Source organism: Dermochelys coriacea, chromosome 13, assembly GCF_009764565.3.
Source record: "Dermochelys coriacea isolate rDerCor1 chromosome 13, rDerCor1.pri.v4, whole genome shotgun sequence".
NCBI classification, from domain to species: Eukaryota; Metazoa; Chordata; order Testudines; family Dermochelyidae; genus Dermochelys; species Dermochelys coriacea.
The window spans coordinates 573,935-592,728 of record NC_050080.1 but is presented as its reverse complement, the minus strand read 5'-3'; the positions used below and the strand labels follow the sequence as shown (position 1 = coordinate 592,728).

Below are 18,794 nucleotides of genomic sequence, written 5' to 3'. Positions count from 1 at the left end.
GGCAGCCGGGTGAGCTGTGTGTCCTGCAGACAGGCTGCTCACAGAGGAGACTCCCCCAGAGTCCTGACTGGCTTCATAGGGAGCAGTTCCAGAGCATCGCCTGGGGACTCCGTGACAATTGGTGCTAGCGGTGGGATGTACTGTACCCTGGGGATGGCGCTTCCTGCAGTAAGTGACTGGGGAGCAGTAAAATAAAGGGGGATTGACGAGGACCAGGCGTGCTGAAGGCTCAGATAGGAGCGGTTTTGAGGGGCGGTTAACCCTGGGAGTGTGTGACCAGCGAGAAGGACTGTGCAGTAATGGGGTCCCCCTGGGGACTGTGGGGAGCAGTCTCAGGGGTGGAGGAGCCTGTGGCCTGGCCCTGGGAGAGAGAAGGACTTTTGCAGTAACAGGGTTCCCCTGGGGATTGCAGCGAGCGGTCCCGGGGCGGAGGAGTCTGCAGCTCGACCCTGGCAAAAAGGTGGTGACCTTGAGAAGGGCTGGTGCACTAGGGGTTCTCCCTAGAAACCGTAGGGAGCTGAGAGCACACAGGCCTGTGAGTCCACAACAACTTGGGAAGAGCGGAGTGATGGCCTGTCACCATCTCCTTAAGAAGGACATTGTAACCCTGTGCAAAAAGAGAGGGTTACGCACTGGAAAGTTCACCAAAGCACAGTTAATCGTGCAGCTGGAGGAGGATGACCACTCTAAGGAGCAGATTCCTGACCCAGATGGGGCTATAGCAAGATCTGGGAGCAGCTGGAGTAGTAGCCAGGCACCCCCAAGACTCCTGTCTGCGACCAGACAAGGGTCTTCACGATCGGATTCCCCATCGGGGGTTCGGAGACGGACGGGATTGGAGCTGAGTCCAAGAGAGCAAGAGGACTGGGAGAGACAGCGAGAGCCCGAGAAAGAGCCGCAGAAGCAGCAGCAGCATGAACTGGCGATGGTGGAGCGGAGAGGCAGAGGGGACCTCCCGGGGGTGAATGGGGATAGACCCCGGGGTGCCAGTTCCACAGGGAACCTCGATACTAAATTGCTGCCCCTGGTTAAGGATGGGGGGGATGTGGATGCCACCTCACTTCCTTTGAGCAGGCTGGCGATTTGAACCAGGGGGACCCTGCAGAAAAGCCCCGGTGTCAGGTCAGGCCCATCAGACCCCCAGTGGGAGTGGAAGGTGATGGTCAATGGGGAGACATTCATGGGGTGGCGAGATCCTGGGACAGAGAGAACTGTTGTCAGGCCCCTGGTGGTGCACCCCCACCAGATGCTGAGGGGCTGTGTGAGCTGGGTGAGGGTCCAAAGGATGAAGCCCCTCGCCCTGCCTATGGCCCAGATCCCTGTGCAGACCCAGACGGGGTAGGGCTGGCTGGTCATTAGGGTTCTCCAGGATATCAGCTGTGAGGCCCTGTTGTGGGGTGACTGTGTCTCTTTGGGACAGGATCCAGGCCATGCTCCTGTAACTGCTGAGGGTTTGAATTTGAATCCAGGGAACCAATTGGTGGAGAGGGAAATGGTCAGTGAAAATGCAGATGACCTGGCTGGCAGGGGGGAGGAATTGCTGGCTTAGGGTACCTGCCTGCCTGTAACCAGCCCCTGGGGCTGGATGGGACAGAGAGATGTTCCCTGACCCCCTGTACACTGGAGAGGGGGCTCACGCTGGCTCTGATGCTGTAAGGATAGCAGAGAGCTCGCTGCCTGCCCACACTGGGACAGCAAGGGCAGCGCTGAGCACAATGAGAGCTGAGACCCCAGCTGACAAGGGGACCCACAGGCAGGGCAGGTCGGCTGCCAACCAGGTTCGCCTTGTCCAGAGGCACTGCTGGGAAGTGATTCCACAGCAGGGAGGGAGCAACCAGGGACAGGGCTCAGCGGGGCTGTGACCCCAGGCCCACCCAGCGAGAGGGGAGACTGGGGAGCTGAGTCTGTAGAGCAGAACAGCTGGGTAGTTAATCTCTCGAGAATGCAGGGGATGGCAGGTCTGCTCTCATCTCTAGACATTTTGGATAGGACTTGTAGTCTCTCAGTGAATTTAACATCTAGTTCCTTGTGGAAGCACAGGTTGGTAAGGGAAGGAAAACAGAGCTTTGAGAGCACAGCTTGTAAAAGGGAACCTGAGAAGGGTAACTGCGATTTGCTGGAAGTAGCTCAGGGTAGTGAGAAGAACAGCAAGTTATCTGTGGGGAGTGGCAAGGTGCTTGGTAAGGAAAGTTTGGATGAGCCTAGGCAGCCTTGTGAGCTGATGGCTTTGTCTAGTCAGCAGGGTGGGAAGGCGAGGAGAGTGGAAGACGAGTGTCCCTGGACCTTACCTGTTACCTGGGTGGAGAATTGTAACAGTGAAGGGAATGTATCTGTATGAGATCCCAAGCTGTGTGTCTGGGAAAGGAGAAAGTGTGTCAGTCTCTTCTTATTCTGTGGAGCAGACAGAAGGGGCCTTTCAACCTGTGATGGTTGAGAATAGTGCAGTTGTCTCAGAGTTGGTTCTGGATTCAGCTAAAGCCCAGGAAGGGAATGGCCCTAAGTTTGTGTCTGCTGGGGAGGATGGCCCTGTAACTAGGTCACATCCAGTTAGTGTCCTAGCAAAATCCCAGAGACCAGACAATGCTGGGGCTTGTATTTTGCCTGTTGCTAGTGTGTGGCTGGGAAAGGGTGTAGCAACTCTGCCTAATCAGGGTGAGATCCTAGCCAGGGCACAAGGAGAGCAGAAAGGTGATTTGATTGTGTTACCTACTGAGGGTGCGGAAACCTGTAGCAAGAAGGAAAAGATTCCTGAACTTGTGGGTGGCAAAGGGAAGGAGAAGGCTTCCAACCTTTTGTCTAGGAAGTCTGTAAGTTTGCCTGAAAGGGGATTGTGTAGGAATCCGCCTGATGGGCCAGAGGTGATTCTGGATGTAAGTGAGACCCAGAAAGAGTCTGTTGTTGCTCAGGAAAGTGTTTCTCTAGAGCAAGCCCTAGGTAAAGAGGGTAAGGGCAGAATTTCTGTGAAGGGTGAACTGTTGCACAGAAAAGCCCCTAGGGAAAGGAATCCTCATGGAGTATTTGCAAGCAGTTTACTGCAACTGAAGGGGAAGCCAGATGAGCTGGTCTGGACTGAGCAGTGCCAGAGGGCTCTCTGTGCATTGAAGGATGCTCTAATCCAGGGCCCAGTAAATCTGGTAAACCCAGACTTTGTCAAGGCCTTTATAGTGTTCACCAACCCCTCAGACACAGGGCCGGGTGCGGAGCTGATGCAAGCCGATGCTAAGGAATGGGAGAGATGCTGGGACATCCATGGAAATGTTGGTGGGGGTCGAACTTCCCCAGCTCACTGGCTAAAGTGACCCCGCTCAGTTCGGTCTCGAAGGGGGGAGAGATGTGACGAAGTGGAACTGTTCTTAATGTTTTCTCTGAATATTGTGGGGGTGCCTCAGTTTCCCCTAGGCAGTTCTTAAGTATCTAGGTGGTGGGATAGGGGTGTATGATCTTTGCAGAGCCCTAGAGGGCAGGTGTGTGCAGGGGTCTGGACACAGAGAATGGCCAACACCCTGTTTCCTGGCAACTGATGGCCCCCTGCAAGGAGAGAGCTAAAGGGTTGGAAAACAAAGGAATCTGGTTACCTCCTGGCCCAGAAAGGGACAAAGCCCAGAGGAGGAGGGGCTGGAGAGAGTTTGTTTGGGGCTGGCTGGGGACATGGAGTGAAGTGCAGATGTGGTTGTCTGGCTTACTGCCCCCCAAAATGGACCCAGCTGAGGGGTCCTGTTCTCTGTACCTACAAGCTCTGTATTAGACCATGTTCCTGTCATCTAATAAACTTTCCGTTTTACTGGCTGGCTGAGAGTCCCATCTGACTGCGGAGTTGGGGTGCAGGACCTTCTGGCTTCCCCAGGAGCCCTGCCTGGGTGGACTTGCTGTGGGAAGCACATGGAGGGGCAGAGGATGCTGAATGCTCCGAGGTCAGACCCAGGAAGGGGGAAGCCGGGTGAGCTTCTTGCCCTGCAGACAGGCTGCTCACAGAGAGGAGACCTCACCAGAATCCTGCCTGGTTTCATAGGGAGCAGTGCTAGAGCATCGCCCAGGGACTCTGTGACAGATGGTCAGCAGCGCATCTGCCCTGGTGTCTGCCTCGGTGGAGGACAGAGCCACCGCCTCTGGGTAGTAGATGGGGAAATCCATCACCACCAGGACGTATTTCTTCCCTGACCGGGTCGCCTTGCTGAGGGGCCCCACTATGTCCAGAGCCACCTTCTGGAAAGGTTCCTCTATGATGGGTAGGGGTGTCAAGGGGGCTTCACCCTTATCCCGGCCTTCCCCACCCTCTGGCCGGGGTTGCAGGACCTGCCGTGCCGCTGGGCTGCGTCCCAGACTCTGGGCCCTGGATCCCCTGGTGTCCCGAGAGAGGGACATCGTGGGCCAGGAACAATAGCCAGCGGCAACACTTCTGGGGCATCCCCAGCTGCCTCCTGATCCCCACAGTTCTACTTCCCTTGGGGGAGCCCCTTCCTGATACAGGATTCCCCTCTCCCACGGGGATCTGCCCCTGCAGCCTTCCCCACGGGGGTTTGCAGCCTGTGGCCAGCAAGTCCCCTCAGCTCCTCCAAGGAGGGATCCTCCTGCAGCTCGGTTGGAATTTAGCTGCTGGGGGAGGGAGGGGGACCTGCTCCCTCTCGCGGGCTGGGCCTGGGGTCATAGCCCGGCTGAGTCCTGTCCCTGGTTGCTCCCTCCCTGCCGTGGGATCACTTCCTAGCAGCGCCTCTGGACCAGGCAAACTTGGTTGGCAGCCGACCTGCCCTGCCTGTGGGTCCCCCTGTCAGCTGGGGTCTCAGCTCTCACTGTGCTCAGCGCTGCCCTTGCTGTCCCAGTGGGGGTAGGCAGCGAGCTCGCTGCTTTCCTCACTGCATCAGAGCCAGCGTGAGCCCCCTCTCTGGTGTGCAAGGGGGCAGGGAGCATCTCTCTGTCCCACCCAGCCCCAGGGGCTGGTTACAGGCAGGCAGGTAGCCTGAGCCTAGCAGCTCCTCCCCCCTGCCAGCCAGGTCATCTGCATTTTCACTGGCCATTTCCCTCTCTGCCGATTGGTTCCCTGGATTCAAATTCAAACCCTCGGCCGTTACAGGAACAGGGCCTGGATCCTGTCCTAAAGAGACACAGTAACTCCCCAACAGGGCCTCACAGCTGATATCCTGGAGAACCCCAAAGACCAGCCAGCCCCACCCCTCCTGTGTCTGCACAGGGATCTGGGCCATAGGCAGGGCGAGGGGCTTCATCCTTTGGACCCTCACCCAGCTCACACAGCCCCTCAGATCTGGTGGGGCTGCACCACCCAAGGCCTGACAACAGTTCTCTCTGTCCCAGAGTCTCGCCACCCCAGGAATGTCTCCCATTAATCATCACCTTCTGCTCCCACTGGGCTCCGATGGGCCTGACCCCATGAGACTCCACGCAGACATATAGGTTGGGACCAGGAGTGGTTGCCTGTCTACCACCCCACCCATCTGGCTGACGGAGTCTATGGCCTTGGAACCCAGCAAGGGAACTAGACACCGGGGCTTTTCCGCAAGCTCCCCCTGGTTCAAATCGCCAGCTGCTCAAAGGCAGTGAGGTGGCATCCACATCCCCCCCATCCTTAACCAGGGGCAGCAATTTAGTCTCGAGGTTCCCTGCGGAACTGGCACCCCGGGGTCTATCCCCACTCACCCCTGGGAGGTCCCCTCTGCCTCTCTGCTCCACCATCGCCAGTTCATGCTGCTGCTGCTTCTGCGGCTCTTTCTTGGGCTCTCGCTGTCTCTCACAGTCCTCTTGCTCCCTCGGATTCAGCTCCAATCCCGTCCATCTCCGATCCCCCAAGGGGAACCCGATCGTGAAGACCCTCGTCTGATCGGGGACAGGAGACTTGGGGATGCCTGGCTACCACTCCAGCTGCTCCCAGATCCTGCTATAGCCCCATCTGGGTCAGGAATCTGCTCCTTAGAGTGGTCATCCTCCTCCAGCTGCACGATTAACTGTGCTTTGGTGAACTTTCCAGTGCGTAATCCTCTCTTTTTGCCCAGGGTTACAATGTCCTTCTTAAGGAGATGGTGACAGGTCATCACTCTGCTCTTCCCAAGTTGTTGTGGACTCACAGGCCTGTGTGCTCTCAGCTCCCCACGGTTTCCAGGGAGAAGCCCTAGTGTGCCAGCCCTTCTCGAGGTCACCACCTCTTTGCCAGGGTCGAGCTGCAGCCTCCTCCGCCCCGGGACCACTCGCTGCAATCCCCAGGGGAACCCTGTTACTGCAAAAGTCCTTCTCTCTCCCAGGGCCGAGCCACAAGCTCCTCTGCCCCTGCGTAGCTTGTTCACCCCCCTGAAACTGCTCCTCTCCGAGCTTTCAGCATGCCTGGTCCTCGTTTGCCCCCCTTCGTTTAACTGCATCCACGGGGTGCAGTACATCCCACCACTACCACCACCTGTCACGGCGACCCCGGACAATGCTCTGGAACTGCTCCCTACAAAATCAGTCAGGACCCTGGGGAAGTCTCCTCTCTGGGAGCAGACTGTTTGCAGGACACACAGCTCACCCGGCTTCCCCCTTCCTGGGTCTGACCTCGGAGCATGCAGCATCCTCTGCCCCTCCGTGCGCTTCCCACAGCCAGTCCGCCCAGGCAGGGTCCTGGGGAAGCCAGAGGGTCCTGCCCCCCAACTCCACAGTCAGACAGGACTCTCAGCCTGCCAGTAAAACAGAAGGTTTATTAGACGACAGGAACATGGTCTAACACAGAGCTTGTAGGTGGAGAGAACAGGACCCCTCAGCTGGGTCCATTTTGGGGGGCAGTGAGCCAGACAACCACGTCTGCACTTTACTCCATGTCCCCAGCCCCAAACAAACTCTCTCCAGCCCCCTCTCCTCTGGGCTTTGTCCCTTTCCCGGGACAGGAGGTCACCGGATTCCTTTGTTCTCCAACCCTTTAGCTCTCACCTTGCAGGGGGGAAGGGCCAGGCCATCAGTTGCCAGGAGACCGAGTGTCGGCCATTTATGTACCTGACCCTTTGCTCTGCAACAATTACACCCCCTTATCCCACCACCTAGAGACTTAAGAAATGCCTAGGGGAAACTGAGGTACCCGTACAGTATTCAGAGGAAACATTAAGAACAGTCCCACTTCGTCACAGGCAGCCATGATCCACAGCAACCACAGACCCGCTGGCCCATGAAGATCGTTCAACAGCCGGCCCACGTGTGAGGAACATGTGGCCAGGAGAGCCAGAGCCAGCGGGAGCCTCCACACACCCATGGCAATATAGTTACTGTAGAGAGAGAGACTCTTCAGCAGCCTTAAAAGTCTATTGTGTCCCTGCAATTATTTCTAGGTAAACAGAAGAAAGCCAATGAGCAAAGAATGAAGAGATTCACCAGGGAACAACGCCCAGCGCTGGCTGCCTCGGGAAGGGTTGTCATCCTGTATCACCTCCCGCCCAGCGGTCCATGGATCCAGGGTCCCCCTGCCCCAGGCAGGTCTCAGGTCTCCAGCCATCACTTGTCTCTGGACAGGGACCTGTGTCCCGCTCTCTCCTACCCAGCCCCCTGCCCTACGATGCGCTCTTCCTAGCACGCCAGTCTGTCTGCAGTATACTATCCCTCCAACAGCTACCCCAGCGTGCACCAGCAGCAACAAGGGCCCACCCAGCTCTGCACATGGAGTCTTAGGGGAAAGGCAGAGAAACCCTGACAGTCAGCCACCGGAGTCCCGTGCCCACAGAAAAGGCCCCAGAAATACCAGCAGTGCCATGGCTCCGAGCAAGGAGTAAGAGCGGGGCCCTGGAGGACCAAAGCTCCTAGCTGTTTGCCCAGTCCCAAGGAAGACACTGAGTTTGTTTAAACTCATCCTTGTATCTGTTTCCTTTGAACCAGTCTCTGCAAATAGCCCAGGGTGGGGCCTCTCTGGCCTTGTTTACTGACTTAACACCTCTCCTTAGAGGAGGGACAGCGAGGATGCACTGACTCAAGCTGGGGATCCTGCAGACACCCAGACAGGGTTTTCTGGCCACAGATGCTGTGGGGGCAGAGAGGCCCTGGTTCCCAGGCTGCAGGGCGAGGACCTTCCAGGCCTATTGAGAGAAGATTGGTGCCCCAGTACCTCATGTTCATCCAGCTCCCCTGCCGGCCACGTTGAGATCTGCAACAGTCATGCTGGCTCCCGCCACGCCCCGTGGCACCCCACGGGAGAACAGCAGCTGCCCTGCAGAGACGGGGGTGCTGTGCAATGTCCAGCAGAGGGGCATGGAGGCCACTGGGCCATACACGGCTCTACAACCTGCCCACTGCCCCCCACCCAGCATCCAAGGTTCAGGCACCATCAAGGGCCTCCTACCATGGATCCAAATCCTGCCCATTTCTGGAAAGGGGGCAGGTGTGGTGAGCCCCAGGTGTGCAGCTTCAGCTGTCTGCAGGCACTCCTGGGGCATGGCTATACTGCAGTAGGGCGTGACCCCTGGCCTGGGGGGGACGTGAACTAGTGTGCTAAAAATAGCATGTAGATGTTGCACCTGGGGTTGGGCTAGGGCTCTCCAGCCTAGGCTCACGCCCCGCCCCAGCTGCTGTGTAGACACTCCCTGCGAGCCCTGTCATCCCCCCCCCCCCCCCCGCGAGCCCTGTCATCCCCTCCACCCCCGCTCTATTCCAGCAGCACTCGCTTTAGTTAAATCCGCAGCCTCAGGGCGAGTTAATGTTGAGAAATCTCTCCCAAGTGTTTATCAAATGGGAAAACAAGGTGTCTCCCGGAGCCCCTACCCGCAGGCAGCTTCATTAGCGGGAGCCAATCACACCTCTCTCTCCATGGCATCTGCGGGCCTTGGGCTGGGGAGACACTAATTAGCAATACTCTCCATCCCTTTTCCCTGACACAGCAGGTCTCCCAACCCCCCTTGCACAGCTGCCTCCAGCTGCTAACGGTTCCAGGACCGCTCTGGCCATCCGACGGGCATCCATCCTGGATGAGCCTGGCAGGGAGCAGGAGCTTATGCTGCCTCATTGGTTATGCAAAAAGAAAAGGAGTACGTGTGGCACCTTAGAGACTAACAAATTTGTTAGGTGCCACAAGTACTCCTTTTCTTTTTGCGAATACAGACTAACACGGCTGCTACTCTGAAACCTGTCATTGGTTATGGATATATAATGCTGCTGAGGAGCCCTGTCCTATCTGCCAAGGAGAGGAGGTCCTGTCCTGCATCCCAGGGCAGCTCGTGCTCCCTCCTGGGGAGAGAGGGCCCTGTCCTGCATTCTGAGGGGCTTGTCCTACACCTCATGGACTCCCGTAATTACTGAGCAATTAGCTGAGCCGCAAGGTGGAGCCGCTTTCCTCACACCCCCTACCGCAGAGCAACTGCTCCCCCACCCCCAAGACAGCCTCAGTGTGTCCCAAGGGCCAAAGGAGCTGGGCTCAGGACAGCACTCAGGGTGGAGGGCCCCCTTCCACAGAACACCCTGCTAGGGCTCCCCCTGCCAATTACCCCAGCAGCCACATGGCCCATAGAGGGTTGTCCCTCGGGGCTTTAAAGGTCAGAGCCACCCCCTGGACTGTGCTTGGATGCTGGGAGACCCAGTGCAGCCCTTAGACCTTGGTGGGAGGCACAGCTGGCTCCAGCCCCCAAGCCAGCCCATGGTGCAGTTCCCCTGTGGGGCAAACCAGGAATTCCCCCCTTGAGGGGACTGCAGCAGGGAGATCTGGGGCAGAGAGCTGGTCCCAGCACAGCCAGGGACATGCCCTTGACTACAGCTGCTCCCTGGTCACCTAGCAGCATTTGCACCCGCTACTGAGGGCGGCTCTCAGCCCACCTGTCATCCCCCTAGTCAGCGGTTGATCCACAGACACACGCACACGCCCTGCACCCCTTACACAGGGGGCAGAGGAACAATTGCCTTGATCCCCCTCCCTGCGTGGGAGAAGGCAGGAGCTCCATCCTGAGTGAGGTGCATTAGGGGACACATGGATGTGTGCACGGCGGGGGACTGCAGGCCTGGCTATGGGTGCAAGCCGGAGGGGTGTGTGTGTGTGTGTCTGAGCAATGAATGTGTGTATGGCCAAGCTGGGGGCACACAGGAGGGAGTGGGGATGGTGTATGTGTGGTGGGGATAGGGAGCAACCAGGGCTTTACTCAAAGACTTTCCTATTGCGTCTAAAAGTGTATGGGCGCCCTCTTGCCCTGAGGAGCTGAGGAAGGGCCCCAGGCCCGTGGGGGATTCCCCATCACTTGGGGACTTTCTCAGTTCCATGGTAGCTCAGCCAGTTGTGATGGGTGGAGCTGGGAAGGCTGGAGGATGCTGGGGGTTCCCTGGCCTGTTGTGCAGCTCTGACTAGACGATCAGAATGTATCCTGTGGCCTTAATGCCTAGGACCCTCTGACCGTTCTCACGGGGCCCTGGGCCCGGGTTCAGAGGCGACGGCTGGCGCCCAGGAACCCTATGTCCGTTCTCACGGGGCCCTGGGCCCGGGTTCAGAGGCGATGGCTGGCGCCCAGGGACCCTCTGACTGTTCTCACGGGGCCTTGGGCCATACACCAGCCTCTCTCCCTCTGCCTTCCCTTCCCAGTCCCGGGAGTAACTGACTGGATAGATGGGGATGTACACAGGCACATGGGTTTGTGCATGCCTACAGGGGTGCATGGCTGAGAACTGCTGAGGGAAGCCAAGTGGAGGAGAGAAGTTTGGGGGGTTGTTCTCAATGTGGTGAGGTTTATTTTAAGCAAATAAAATGCAGCATGGTTAATGCTGCTGTTTTGTGAAACTTCAATCTCGCCCCTACCCAGCTTTGTCTCTGGACAATGATTTCATTGTTGCCAGCAGTGAGAGCCCCTCTTCCTGTGCACTGGAGATGTGTGTGAGCGGGAGATAACATCATCAGACCCAATGCAGCAGTATGCAGCTTCATTCTTTGCTTATTGGCTTTCTTCTGTTTACCTAGAAATAATTGCAGGGACACAATAGACTTTTAAGGCTGCTGAAGAGTCTCTCTCTCTACAGTAACTATATTGCCTCTGTGCCGCCACCTTATCTGCTTGTAGAAGGATGAGGGTGGAAAAAATATTTACTGCTGGGAATATTTGCCACCTGCAACTTACCTCTGCCTCTAATCCACAGCAGGGATGGAAAGTGACAGACCTGACCAAGATCACCAAGGCATCATGGCGGCTGGGATTCCACCCACTGCCCCCAAATGGGACCAGCCTGGTCCAGAAGCATGGGGAGACTAACGGGGTGTCAGCAATCCCTGCCTCTCCCCAACGCCGAGAAGGAACGTTCCTTCAGGCAGAGTCTCAATGCACAGGGTGGCCAGGAAGCAGTGGCTGTTGGCGCACGGACGATGCAGCAGGAGACATCCCAGTGCGGGTTTGCCTGGGAAAGCACCAAGGTGCAATTGCCTGGAATTTAAAGCTGAGAGGAAAATTCTCAAGAGTCAGGGCCACGTTCACTGTGTGAGGCGCCTTCCAATTGAGCTCAAAGGAACTGTGGTTCTCTCTGGCGGGGCAGTGCCAAGGCAACACCCAGGGAGAGGCGAGAAAGGACCCGAATCACAGCCGCAAGGAGAGGAAGGAGGGGCTGGCACTTGGGGTGTTGGCCTGGGACTCTGGCCAGCTGGGTTCAGTTCCCAACCCTGGCAGACTCTCTGCTGGCCCTTGGGTATGTCTCAGAGGCTGGGCTCAGCAAGCCGGCTGCGTCAGGCGGATAAGAACTCTGCCTCCCCCTCCCTTGTCTCTTTGAGGAAGGGCCCATTTCCCTCCGATCTCAGCCGAGGGCTGTGCTGAGGCAGGCACAACGAGCCCCCCACCCCAATCAGGGCCTGTTCAGGCTCTTCCCTGTTGACCCAGGGTGGAGGCTCCCGATCGCCTGCTGTCACCCCGCCCAGGCACGTGAGAGTGAAGTGGAGACACCCAGCCAGACATGGTGTCACGGAGTCCGAGCCCTGCACCCCTCTTCCTGGGATTCATCGTGACTCTCAGCCAGCCAGTAAAACGGAAGGTTTATTGGACAATAGGAACACAGCCTAAAACAGAACTTGTGGGTACAACCAGGACCCCTCAGTCAAGTCCTTCTGGAGCTTAGACCCCAGCCTTGGGGTTCCCTGCATTCCACACCCAGCCCAAAACTGAAAACACCCCCCCCCAGCAGGCTCTCTCCTGCAGCCTTTATCCAGTTTCCCGGGCAGAGGTGCTACCTTCCCCATCCCTCCCCGGTTCAGGTTACAGGCTCTCAGGTATCCCATCCCCATTGACAGGTTTCAGAATAGCAGCGCAAAAGGAAAAGGAGTACTTGTGGCACTTTAGAGACTAACAAATTTATTTGAGCATAAGCTTTCGTGAGCTACAGCTCACTTCATCAGATACATTCCCCAATGAAACTCCCCTGCCACATTCCCAGGTCAACATTCCCCCATCCCTGCTGCGTCACACATAGCAAAAGCTGTACTGTGTCCTGTGCTGTCACACAGAGCCCGACAGCCCCGTAAACCCTGCCTCAGCTTCCTCATCCCTCTGGGCACAGGGCAGAGCTCTTGGGGTCCTTCTCCTGCAGCTCATAGCTCCACGAACCAGGAAGTCTCACTTTCCTGCTCTCCTCCAGGGCAGCTTCCTTGGACCTCAGCTGGTCCCCCAGTCAAGGAGGCCACCATGCCTCTCTCCCCTGCTCCGTGAACCCTGCACCATCTCAAATCCAGCCACTAGCAGCCAGGGGTGGCAGATTAGAAATTTTGGTGGTGCCCAGAACCCGCTCCCTCCCAAACTCCGCCTCCCACCTGCCTAAGGCTCTGGAAGGGAGTTTGGGAGGGGGGAGGAGGTCTGGGGTGCAGGCCCTGGGCTGGGGCAGGGGATTGGGGTGCAGCAGGGGTGCAGGCTCTGATAGGGAGTTTGGGTGCAGAAGGGGTGAGAGGTTGGGCTCTGGGAGAGGGTTTGGGGATGGGAGGGGGTACAGAGGGTGAGGGCTGTGGGGTGGGGCTGGGGATGAGGGGTTTGGGGTGTGGGAGGGGGCTCAGGGCTGGGGCAGAGGGTTGGGGTGCAGGGGGGTTGAGGGCTCTGGCTGGGGCTGAGGAGTTTGGGGTGTGGGGAGGGGCTCAGGGCTAGGGCAGAGGGCTAGGGTGCAGGGGGGGTGAGGGCTGTGGGGTGGGGCTGGGGATGAGGGGTTTGGGGTGTGGGAGGGGGCTCAGGGCTGGGGCAGAGGGTTGGGGTGCGGGGGGATGAGGGCTCTGGCAGGGGCTGGGGGGTTTTGGGGTATAGGAGGGGCTCAGGGCTGGGGCAGAGGGTTAGGGTGCGGTGGGGGGTTGAGGGATCTGGCTGGGGGTGTGGTCTCTGGGATGGGGCAGGGCTGGAGATGAGTTTGGGGTGCAGGCAGGCTGCTCCAGGACAGGGCCAGAGAGGAGGACTCCCCCCAGCCCTTTCCCTGCCAGCAGCAGCGAGCTCTGGGGGAGGAGCCCCCCTTTCCTACCCCCACCCCGTCACTGCACGTGCTCCTAGGGCCCCTCTCAGGTCCAGGAATCCCCCTTGCCTGCCCTGCCGTGGGTGCCATGGGGGGGGCTACCATCAGATGTGCGCTTCCTCCTGCTGCTGCCCCTCACTGGGGGTGGGGGGTGGGGCTGCCCCTTGCCCAGCGTGGGGCAGGAGTGGTGATTGCGGGTGGCAGGCCCCTGTGCTGGGGTCTGAGGGGGAAGGGCAGGGTCAGGGCCGCCTGCCTGCCACTAGTGGATGAGGGGCACTAGGACCCTGCAGCAGCAGTTGATGGCGGCATGGAGCTGCAGGGGAGAGGCAGGGAGGCGCACAGGGGCAGCAATTGGGGGCCGGGGGACACTCGGGAGAGGTGTGGGGGGCAGCAAGTGGGGCCAGGGGAGAGACTTGGCCCCAAACACCAGGCTCCCAGACCCCGAATATTGCTGGAGCCCGGGCTTCCTGGACCCATACAACTCGCCGTCCCTGCTAGCAGCTTGATCCCAACTCCAGCCCCGCAGATAAATTGGTCAGGCTGGGTTCCCTCCTTCGCATTCCCATTGCTCGGTGCCCAGGGCACAGGCGTTAAGGTTAAGGACTCGCCTTGTTCTGGGCTGAGGAACATGTGATACTACACATGGCTGACTGCACATCTAAGACATGAGACAGCAATTTCCTATCAGCAGCCAGAATTCGTAAGTTGTACACAGACTCCCCAAGCTGCCCCCGCAGCCCAAGCCAGAACCATGACCAGCTAACACAAGTTAGAATGGAGTCTCCCCTTGCCCAGATAGACACAAAGCTCCATGCCCACCCCCACAATACTCGACGACCCAGCCCATGGCAAGGCTGCTGCGCAGCGCCCTTAGCTAACCAAGCAGCAAGGTATGTGTGCACCCAACATCACAGTACACACAAACACCCAGGGTGTTCGCCAACTACGGGAGCTCACCAGCCTCAGGTTGCACACCGTTCCACACACCCAGACTCAACCCAAAACACCCTTTGCCCTACCTCTGCTGAAACACCACCCTACACCCTGCTGGAGGGAAAACCCTCCAACCACCATCCGCTGCTTTATCACTTGTTCATCTCAGCAGTGCAGCCCCCAGAACGGCAGCGGTGCCGTCCCACTGCAGCTGTACCAGTGCCTGCATTCTGTGACCTCCCACAATGTGCAGGAAGAGCGCGGCGGGTGCTGCCCTGCTCAGACAGGCGGAAAGCTGGCGGCCATCAGCCCCATTCTTCATTAAGTTTCAGAGTAGCAGCCGTGTTAGTCTGTATTCGCAAAAAGAAAAGGAGTACTTGTGGCACCTTAAAGACTAACAAATTTATTAGAGCATAAGCTTTCGTGAGCTACAGCTCACTTCATCGGATGCATTACTGCATTAGTGAGCTGTAGCTCACGAAAGCTTATGCTCTAATAAATTTGTTAGTCTTTAAGGTGCCACAAGTACTCCTTTTCTTTTTGTGATTCTTCATTAAGATTCCTTGTCAACATCGGCCGGAGCTTTTTGTAAAGCACTTATCACTGCAGTGTCTGAGAGCTGCTCTAATTGAGGTGACACCAATTATTCAAGTATCACTAAATTCAAAGCTAATGGCGCTATGTATCCAAACCTCCTAGGCCTAGATCATGAAATTATAACTCTGCCATGAAGAGCCAGTGTTAGCGCCCTGGCCAATCAGCTGTACAGATGAATTGATCCAGAGCCACAGAGAGCCCACCTCTCCCCACGAGCACCGCACAGCCACAGACGCTGCTGTCTTACGTCGGCAGCGAAGTAAGAAGGCAGAGGGCTAGCCAGGGCAAGGTCACGGACCCTGACGCCACCATGATTAGGGTGTTTGCAGCCATAGTCTGGGGGCTCCTGACAGCTGCTAGGAGATGGCTTTGATCCAAGAATGGACCTTCTGCAGCAGAGGCCTGGCCCTGCTGCCCTCAGGGCTGTGCATCAGAGCTGGCAGCCTCTGCCTTGGGGCACGGATGGGGCAAGGGAAGGTGGCTGGCATCATTGCAGGGGCAGAGTTAATGTTGCTCAGATCCCCCAGCTAGCAAAGCTTTTGATCTGGGGATTGACTGATGCTGGGAAAAGCAGCTCACTGTATGTGAGATTTGACTTAAATTAAATCAGGGATCAGCAACCTTTGGCACATGGCCCATCAGGGTAAGCCCCCTGGCGGGTCGGGCCAGTTTGTTTACCTGCCGTGTCCACAGGTTCGGCAGACCGCAGTTCCCACTGGCCACGGTTCGCCGCTCCAGGCCAATGGGGGCTGCAGGAAGCAGTGGCCAGCACATCCCTTGGCCCGCACCACTTCCCGCAGCCCCCATTGGCCTGGAGCAGCGAAATGTGGCCAGTGGGAGCTGCAATGGGCCGAACCTGCAGTCACGGCAGGTAAACAAACCGGCCCGGCTCGCCAGGGAGCTTACCCTGGCGTGCCGCGGGCCAAAAGTTGCCAATCCCTGATTTAAACGATGCCAGGATGCCTGGAGCCCAGTGCCTAGAGCCTGACATGGGCAGCACTTTGTGTTTTTATAAACTGTAAAATAAACGCCAGCTGCTAAGAACTGGCACTGATGCTCCCTGGGATTGGTGCTGGGGCCTTTAGGCTGGCAGAACAGGGGCTATGCTTCAGAAACAGCTTCTGTCCTCTACCTCTCTCGGTGCTTGGTCTGAAACTGCCAGACTCGGAGGCTGGGACCTCCTGGGGCACGGCCTATACTTGTGTCTCAAGGGCATTTCCAGGGCTAGCGCCCAGCAGCCAGAACTTCGTAAAAGTTGAAGGAAATCAAACAAAAAAAGCTTTTAGCCCTGAAAGCCCCGGGGCAGAGGTCTGGCAAAGAGCCTAGTGCATCCCCCTCCGCCAGAGCTCGGTCGCAGCACCTCGCACCAGCACCCACAGCAGCACAGACAAGCCGGGGGCAGGTCAAAGCATAGCAGGATCAGGGCCTGGAGAAGCAGCCTGGGTAAACTGGAGTAAGCCTCCATCCCCACCACCAGGGGACAAGCTGCCCCACGTCAGGAAAGGAAACAAAGCCCCACCGTCTAATGCTGGGCAGAGACTGTAGGCCTGCCCTTTGCTGGGCAAACAGCCTCCCCCAGGCTGGCTCCCTGCACAAATCCCAGCCCCCAGGTCTCTGCTCTGGAGGCCTCATCCAGTGTGAGCAGGGCAGAGCCCAGCACGGCGAAGCTAGGGCTGCTGCGCCCCCCAAGGCTGTGAAGGGGGGGTCCAGACCTGCAATCTCAGTGGGAAAAACCTGCTCAGGCCAGGTCTTCGTCCATCTGGAAGCAGTGGCGATGCAGCAAACACAAGAGTCTTGTCAGCTTTGAAATCCCACCCTCCAAAGCCACATAAGTACCAGAGGGCCCAAACTCTACAGGTGCTGCCCAGGAAGATGATCTGCATTCCTGTGGGACAGCTGCCCACTCCGCAGTCCAGCAGGGGACCCAGCTGGTGGGGGACAGGCCTAGAGGCTCCCACCTGTTCAGCACAGGTATCAATGCCCCAAGGGGCTGGCAGGGGAGGCCAGTCACTGACCCAGGCAGACAGAAGGGCGGGCATGGGTGTGCACCATGCAGCACAAGGCTCGCTTGCCCTGACTCTGTGCCCCAGCAGCGAGCTGCGCTACAGCCAGGAAGCAACGGCTCTGGCCAAAAGCTGAGAATCTGCTGAGAGCTCAGCCAACCTACCGCTCACGGGCCGGCAATGTGCAGCCCGGCCTGGAGCTTTGACTGTGGGCACAGGTTATATGCTGCCGAATGCTCAGGGCAGAATCCGCCCTGCCTTCCGCAGCAGCTGCTGATCGATCCAGCAGGAGCCCGTCGCGGGCTGCCATGCCTGCAGCTTGGCATTCACTTGCCTTTTGCTTCCGTCCTGGGGAAGGGCCAGGACGCTGCCCTGCGCTCACTCCCAGCGCCAGGATGCAGCAATCAGGAATGGTTTTCTTGCTTACATTTGCTCTGCTGGTAATACTAAGCCCAGGGATCTTGGTCCAGTGCAGAATTGGTTAAATATTGGGCATGTTCTGTGCTGGGGCCATGCTGCACCCCACTCTGGCAGAGAAGGGTTTGCTCCATCTCTGGCTACATGCGCTTGAATCTCCCAAAGCAACAGAGAGTGAGAAGCAGAAACTCCAGTTCCCATCTCCCCATCCTGCCCTGTGGCGGATAGAGCCGTAGCAGCTGTGTGCTCTCAGCTCCTGCAATCGACTCCCTGTTTGCAGGGTGGGGTGCTTTATAATCCCTACGTTTTGCAGGCCAACGGGAAGAGCTAGGATGTCAGGAACAGGTGGTCTAGAGACATGCCGTGGCACCCTGCATTCTGGGAACTGTGCGAGGGGGGGGCTCAGACCTGCTGCCGGGCTGGTCAGTATATTGCTGGTGGTAACGAAGTGAGTTGCAGGAACAAGAGCCCGGGTGCTAGAGCTGTCACTGACCCATGGCACTGCACCCAGTACAGCCAGCAGCACACAGCACAGCCAGGCGGCGCTGATGGGGCGGGTGGGCCAGGCGGATGCTGCAGGCTGCTTAGACCAGGAGTCCCCATGGTGCAGGCATTCATCCTTTTACGTCCCCAAGTGCATGCACATCTTGGCACATATGCACGCTGCTCTGAGTGCGCTCAAACCCTGGGATACAGATCCACCCCGAGCAAGTGAACCATGCAAGTCACTGCCCATGGAAACCCCAGGCCAAGTGGGAGGGGCCCAACAGCCTCTGGGAGATGCCAGCTCCCAGCCCCAGCATTGCTCTACACTTGCTTTCCCTGTTTCATGCCCTGGCTAGAGTTTTGCATGGCTGTGCAGGGGACACCACGTGACGGGAAGGGCCTGCTGGCCATAGGCAGCCCTGGCAGAGTGGTTGCAGCTCCTGGACCCTGGCACTGGCTGGGGCCTGGGGCGTCACTGCCGGGCCAGCTCTGAACTTTGGTCTGGCGCACTGCGAAGGATTCCCCAGCATGCCATCTGTGCAGAGCTGAGTGCCCTCCCCTGGGAGCTGCAGCGCTGTGACTGACTTAGCAAGTTGGGAGCCAGCACTCCGAGGCCTCCACGCTAATGGGCAAAGCCAGGCTGGGCCTGTAGGCCAGAGAGCCCGTTAGCAACCTGCCCAGCCCCATGGGCTGGAGTCTGGCTCTCACACAGCAGCTGTGCTGATGGGAAGGGAGAGGGGAGGCACAGGGTGGGGGTCCCTGCCCTGGATTGGGGGGAGGCACATGAGGCCCAGAGCCAACAGTGACTGAGCGGGGACCCCCTCCTGTGCACTCCCTGTTCCCGGCTAGGAAGACCTGGGCTGCCCACAGCCCCAGGGGCCCTGCTGAGAAATGTACGTCTGGTCACTGCTGATGCCCTGCAGGGAGGAAGGCACAAAGCCAAGTATCCTGTCCTGCTGGGAGACG

The 18,794-nt window shown here is 58.2% G+C and overlaps 1 long non-coding RNA gene across 1 annotated transcript; it reads left to right on the top strand.

Moving 5' to 3' along the window:
• Positions 1–18,475, top strand: LOC122456509. Its single transcript, XR_006275431.1, has 3 exons — positions 1–168; positions 413–418; positions 18,464–18,475. It is a non-coding gene; the product is annotated as an uncharacterized LOC122456509 (long non-coding RNA).
• Positions 18,476–18,794: the final 319 nt, after the last annotated feature.